Raw genomic sequence first — 6,482 nt, forward strand, 5'->3', positions numbered from 1 at the left:
CATTCCTGGGGACTTCAGTCCTGGGCAGCAGGCGGGTGGTTCCCCTCACTGCCGCCCCTGCTCTCTCTCCTCTATGTCTCCTCCCCCTCTCACCACTGCCTGCTGCCAGAAATAGCTCCTGGCCACGTAATTGCACCAGTTTGGTTCACCCAACAAGTTGATAAAGGTCCATGGGGCAGACTGGGAGATCGCTCCAGAGCACAGTCAGGTTGCAATGGCCAGACAGATCTTCTTGGTTGGGGCTCTCCATGAAAGGGTACTCCTGACCTTCCCACCACACACTGCCTTCCTGGTTACTGAGCATATCCCACGCAGCAGGAACATGGTGGTGGTGGGGGTGGGGGCAGCCATGGTTGCAAAGGGGGCCTCCTCATGTGGGGGCCTCCAGGCATGGTTGAGGCCTCATTAGGTCCAGATGGATGGCCCGACTCAGCTGGCTGGCTGAGTCGGGCCATGCTACTCACTCTCCATGTCACTCACATTGTAACTTTGGAATCTTTCCTGGGCCAAAGCTTAGAAAATAATCCCTTCATTTTCTACCCCCTCTTAATTCTGTGGGCCCCCATGCCACCTATAGTGTATGTTCTCTGCTCACCTCCACCCAAGGAGACAGAACTCTCCCTCAGGGAGACAGAGTGGTGGGTAGGTGTCATAAGATATGTACCCCAATCTGAATTTCATAGAATCATAGAAGTAGAGTTGGAAGGGACCTTGTAGATCTTCAAGTCCGACCCCCTGCCTGGGCAGGAGGGAAACTGGGCTCAAGTGACCCCAGCCAGGTAGGCATCAAGCCACTTCTTAAAGACCCCCAGGGTAGGAGCCAGCACCACTTCCCTTGGAAGTTGGTTCCAGATCCTAGCCACCCTTAGTGAGTTTATAGACAGTCACAAGGTCCCCCCTCAGCCTTCTCTTGTGAAGGCTCAACAGGTTCAGGTCCCGTAGCCTCTCATTGTAGGGTCTGCCCTGCTGTACCCGGATCATGCGGGTGGCCCTCCTCTGGACCCTCTCAATGTTGTCCACATCCCTCTTGAAGTGGGGTGCCCAGAACTGGACACAGTACTCCAGCTGTGGCCTGACCAGAGTTGTGTAGAGGGGGAGGATCACCTCCTTGGCCCTACTTGAGATGCACCTGTGGATGCACGATAGGGTCCGGTTAGTCCTGCCGACTGTGACCTCGCATTGTCAGCCCATGTTCATCTTGGAGTCGATGATGACTCCAAGATCCCTTTCTGCCTCTGTGCTCTCAAGAAGGGAGTTTCCCATCTTATAAGTGTGCTGCCAGTTACTACTGGCCAAGTGTAGCACCCTGCACTTGTCAGTATTGAAACGCATCCTGTTTTTGTTAGCCCACCCTTGCAACCTATCCAGGTCTTTGTGCAGTCTTTCCCTCCCTACTAGCGTACCCACCTCACCCCAAATTTTGGTATCATCAGCAAATTTGAACAGGTTGCTTTTCACCCCATCGTCCAAATCGCTGATAAAGAAATTGAACAGCGCAGGCCCAAGGACCGAGCCCTGGGGGACTCCGCTACCCACTTCCCCCCAGGTCGAATATGACCCGGTCCACCACCCCCCTCTGAGTACGACCCTTCAGCCAACTTGCAATCCATCTGACTGTGTAGGCATCGATGCCACAGTCGCCTAGTTTTTTAATGAGGATGGGGTGGGAGACAGTGTCAAAGGCCTTGCTGAAGTCAAGAAAGACTACAGTTTGGTGGTAGGTACATGCCCAGTAACCAGGTTGAGGGTGAGAAGACTATATGAAGTGGACCTGCAGAACTTCTGCATGTGAAGAACTTCTGGGGTGAAGAGGTCTTGGCCAGCAGCCAAGAAGAGGGCTTTGTGGCCAGCACCAACTCCAAAGTTATGAGGGTGCAACAAGTGCTGATGCTCACGCCAAAGCATGTGAAGAAGCCTCAGCTTCTGCCACTCCAGTGGTTCTGGCTCCCAAAGGGGAAGGGCAGAAAGCAGGCAGGGTTTTACTTGCACAGCAAGACGCTTTTCCCCAGCAAGGATTCCAAAGTTACAAGGGTGCAACAGACAACAGAGAGGTGGAAAAAAGGTATTTAGAAATCTTAAAAAGGTATTTTCAGAACTTGCACACAGTGCATGATTTATCATTGTAAAGAATTAAACTGTAATTATAAGTCAGAGTGCAAGTGGGGCAGAGAGCCTATTACCCAGACCTCAGAGGTGATAGCTGGGAGGAAGAGAAGACTATATAAAGTGTCATATCATATAGGGTCTTGTAGCTCAGGATCACAGCTTCCTCTGTTGTCAGCAATGATTTGAAAGTTACAAGGCTGCAACAGAGGGGTAGGCGCAGAGGTGGGTAAGTGGGGTGAAGAGTCCACAGGCCTGGGCCTACTACCCAGACCCTAGGAGAGAATTTGCTGGAGGTCTTGTATTGGCCAGCAAACAAGAAGAAACCTGGTACAGGTTTCAGACCTGAGGAAATCTCTTTTTTCCCCTGAAAAACTAACATTTAAAATCCTCATAGACTACTGTAATGTGTGTGCATGTGTCTGTGTGCCTGTGTGTAAGATTTTTCATTATTTGATTATTTGATGTTTTGATTATTTGATTGATTATTGATTATTTGATTTATTATTTAAACAACCATGCAGGAGCATACACGGGGGAGGGAAGTAAGGCCTTTCCCAAACCTTAGTTTTCACTTGTTGGAAAAACTGAAATCTAAAATCCTCATAAACTACTGTAGCACAATAGGAGCCAAGCCTACTGACTCTTCTTAGGCCACAGCAGATCTGCACTAGAGTGCATGAATGAGAAGCCAGTCCACTTGGCTCCAGTGGGGTTCCATCACATTTGTAGTGAAATGAGTAAGAAAAAAATCAGGCCTTATGCTTTTGCTAAGATAAAGTCTTTATGAGACGAACACTGTCTTGTTCAGTGACTTTGGACATAAAGGCAGAATGGCAGCCACCTCACCAGGCCTTCAAGAAAAGGTTGACTATCTATAGAATACCTTGTTATTTACTCACCAGAGAATCACAAAGTCCTGTTTATTCAAGTGCCACTTCAGCATCATTACAAACTTTTTCAGTTTGATGCTAAGCAATAAAACTTATGATTTAATTGAGGGCCTGGATGCTAATCCCTCTGGCAGCTGAAAGTTCAGCCTTTGTTTGTGACAAAAGTCCCAAGTTACAAATACTTGAGGGACAAGCTGGTTTTTTAAGTCTCCCAGAGTGGGAATTGCTGAACAGTAGGACAATTTGAACAACTGTTTACTTCAAGATGTGTCTGACAATGATGGGTTGTGTAAGTATGGACTCCCATGTGGCTCCAGATCCTTCCAACACTTGTCAAGTACATCTCCTTGACCTCAAAGTTGTCTAATTTCAAGATTGGAGAGAAGCTGCTGCTGTCTTACTGACTGAGCAAATGCAGATAAAATGGGATCTTTGGCCAGGTGTCCCCCCAACGCTGAAATATCACCTATACGGGTAAGTACTACTGGGCATTTCTTTTATCAGTTTACGAGTACACTAACTGCTTTGTGTTAGTATGTCAAAAATGTTTTTTTTTTGGTACCACATTCTCAGTAACAAATGGACCTACATGTGATAGTGTCTTTAAAGTATTTGCAATATATGTGTAGTGTGGGCTAGACATCGTGTATCAATGTCCAAATGAGTTATTTAACCATTTGAAAGTATTTGGACATGGTGGGCATGTCTATACGAGACACTGACTTCCCAGTAGCCAAATAGTACTGCACACTAGTGTGTCACAACATGGACAGTGCTAATATCCTACTGCACAGTATTGTTAGGCTACTGCGCAGTAGCATCACTTAAAAGATGTTTGCTGGCACTATTGCACAGTACTCTGGTTACTGTGCATTTATTTAATACCTGCTTATACAAGTATTAAATAAATGTGCAGTAACCACTGTGCAGTAGCATCTCATAGAGTCACAGATTTACAGATGTTTAGGGCTGGAAGGGATCTTGTGAAATCATCGGGTCCTGCCCCCGCCACCCTACCAGAATAGAACACATGCTCTATTCTAAAGCAGCTGAGGCAAGCAAAAGGGAGGAAGGGAAACAGAAGTGGAGACAGGCTTTACTTGAGGTTTTTTGGCCATTCAGGTTAAAGTTTCCATTTTTTAATTCTATCCCAGTGGCCCTGGCTCAGCTCATCTGCAGCACATTCTATTAAAAAGAAAAGAAAGGAAAAGAAAAGAAAAGCTCCCTCCTTCATGTTTACACTCTTCACATTTCTGAGGTTGTTTTCAGTCTCTTACAGTGTCATTCCTGTGACAACACTAAGTCAAGCAGGACACCCTGTGCTTTTCATCTTTTTCTCCTACTTCATTCTTTCCAGAGAGCAGTTCAGTGGTTCAAGTACTAGTATTGTGCTTGAGAGAACTGGGTTCCTGCTCCTGTTCTACCACGGACTTTGGGCAAATCATGTTTCCTTTCTATGCTTATATGCCATGAGGAGAAAGACAGTATGTGGCTTATAGAGTAGTCACGCATGTGTGATAGACTGTGAAGTATTTAGCTACGTTGATGATAGGTGTATAAATAGCTAAGACACAGATAAATTCGTGGCCACTTCTGTTGCTCTGTTATTTCTGCAAAGCCATCTTCCTTTACTGCAAGTGTCTGTCAACTGAACAGCATAGGATTGTTAAGGGAAGGGGCTTCAGCTGGCCCGTTGCCTGTGAGGTACTGGAGCTGGATGTGGCACAGGCTGATCTTTTCTTGTGCCCCTTTCCATGTCCACTTCCCCTTCAGGGGGCACAGTGTCCAGGAATTCAGGGTGTGTCCAGGTTTAAAGCATTTTGTTCCTTTTAGGATTTAAGATTTTTCCCAACTTGGGGGAATTTTAGATGCAGATATAGTGTGTGGGAGAAGCTTGGGGTCAGGACGGGCATCAGGACTTCATCACTTTTCCCAGCTTGGACAGTGGCCTGTGACGATAGTTTACCAGTCTGGAAAATGAGAATACTCTTAATGACCAACCTCAAAGAGTTTTGAGATTGAAGTAGGGTTGAGGTATTGTAGCTGTGATGGCCCAGGAAACATGTGAGAACCGAGGTTTTAGTAATATCTTTTATTGGACCAAGTGTATCGAAATAAGCTGTACCTTCTCCTCTTTAAGACCTGAGAATGGACATTTTGTGTCTAAAAGCTTTTCAACATATCTTTGTAGTATATAGTTTGTCTAATAAAAGGTATCCCCAAAAATCCTTTGCATTGCACATTCCAGGCTGAAGGCATAAACAGTAGGTCATCATCCAACAGCTGGTACAAATGAATTCTGCTGAATGTTCCAGTGTAGCAGGTGTAAGAAGGATATTCAGAAATCTCTTGTGGCCTTGTTGAATCTTTCCCTGTAAATCAGAACAGTACCAGAGGTTGGATCAACATTTGGCAGCTGAAATGGACCATCTAAAGAGATGGGGTAAACCTAAAGGAAAAACTGATAAGGATGGCAAAACTCACCTGGGTCAGGATTGTAGCCCAAGGATTTAGAGCTGAAGCCCCTATGTAGAGTTAAAGAATGAGTGGAAAATTTCACTTCTGCCATCAAACACTACAGAAAAAAGCCCCCTGCATCTGACCTGTAGTTAATGGGAACCTTTGATTTTACCTGGATGAACTTTGTGTGCGGTCCTTAATCAGACTGTGTATAGAAGGAAATGGAGACAGGAAGCTCAGAGCTGTACCTGGATACACAGGAAATATTAAGCTAAGCTATAAATAAACACTCCACAGTCAAAATGCGTGACTGATGGATTTTGTTGGTTTGGAGGTCAAACCAAAACGACAGGGAGAAAAATGGATTGGATCAAACAGAACAATGAAATATTTCTTGAAAAATTAAAAATGTTGTTGTGAATAAACCCCAGATGCTTCTTGCAAACCAGATTGGAGAGTTATATTTCATTTGTGGTTAGCAAGCTGTTTACCAAAGAAGTTTTTGTTGCAGAAGGTAATGCACCTTGGCCATGTGATAAGTCAACACGCCACAAGAAAGGCCACTGACTGCCTTGCAGATTGAGAGGAAGAGTCTTAATAATTATTTATGATAATTATTTTTCTTAAATGCACAGGGTTCAGGGTCCAGACCTACAAAGTGTTCACTCTAGCGAAAAAGTTAATGATTGTGAGTAGTCTGATCAACGCAGAGACTGCAGGACAAGAATGAATTTCGTTGTCAGCAGTGAACCAGGAACTCTAATCTATTCCATAGCAGTACAGAGGTGATAGGTTTATTTTTTAATTCTTGGGATTTTTTCCCCTGTTGTTTATCCAGAAAGTGGAAGTACCAACTGGTAAGGTACCTCAATATAAAAGACATTTTATGCTTACTTTTAATTTAAACATAAAGTCAGTTTCTCTGTGTCGCAGAGCACTATGGCTCCTGCTCCTTTAAGGGCAGAAACTACCTAAGGAGAGGGCCCTAGCAGTCAGGCAGGAACCCCACGACTGCAGGTTACTGTG

The sequence above is a fragment of the Alligator sinensis genome, unplaced genomic scaffold (assembly GCF_000455745.1).
Source record: "Alligator sinensis unplaced genomic scaffold, ASM45574v1 scaffold1023_1, whole genome shotgun sequence".
NCBI lineage: Eukaryota > Metazoa > Chordata > Crocodylia > Alligatoridae > Alligator > Alligator sinensis.